The sequence below is a fragment of the Plasmopara halstedii genome (genome assembly GCF_900000015.1).
Source record: "Plasmopara halstedii genome assembly, contig: Scaffold_3060, whole genome shotgun sequence".
Classification (NCBI taxonomy): domain Eukaryota; phylum Oomycota; class Peronosporomycetes; order Peronosporales; family Peronosporaceae; genus Plasmopara; species Plasmopara halstedii.
The window spans coordinates 126,269-127,108 of record NW_020189964.1 but is presented as its reverse complement, the minus strand read 5'-3'; positions in this window follow the sequence as shown (position 1 = coordinate 127,108).

Genomic DNA, 840 nt, shown 5'->3' with positions numbered 1-840 from the left:
GAGTTAGCAGATAACAGTCCGTTTACTCCAAGAGTAATTATTGCGTTAACCCAAGGCTGATTACTCTTCCGTTTAAAATCCAGAACTATTTATTTATTTATTTATTTATTTTTATTTGCGTCAAAGCCCGGTGAACTGAGGAATCATCTGGTTGGCTTGTTTGACTTTTATGAAATTGTATATAAATTGCTGGGTATTTTTTTCTAAATACGCTTCAGAAGCAGAACTTACAATTTTGATGTCTAAATGCTTCCAGCAAGATATTGCTCCTATTTTTAGATGTTGATGTTGGTCTATGTGGTGGAAGATCAACTTTGAAATAAAAATACAATATCAAAATGATCGTTGGTATCCATCTGATGCTGCTTGTCTTTGCCTTCGCGCTGGTCGGTACGACTCAAGTACCTATTTATGATGAGGGAATACATAACATGCAGCCACTTCTTGGCGTCGCTCTTCCTTCGCAAATCCATGTCGCATTCGCTGGAGAAGTGGAAGTTAAAACAAAACAACGCGTTCTGTAATTTATCCGATCATGCACCTGCAGAATCATGGAATATGCACGGATGTGAGGCAACTGTGGTATTTCCAGCCAGACATTGTGACAGCGAAAATCAATTTTCCGTATTTGAAACTGTAGCATGTTTTTTTCGTATCCTTAGCCGCGATATTACGAGTACCAATGACTTGCGTTAAACAATTTGGGGTGCATGTAATTTGAGGATTAAGGGGCACATCAATAGCCTGCGTACTCTGGGGTCAAGTCAGATGATCTGCACGCAAAGGCTTTCGAGTAAAGCACACATAAATGGTATTTTGAGGACGAGTTCATATAGAATG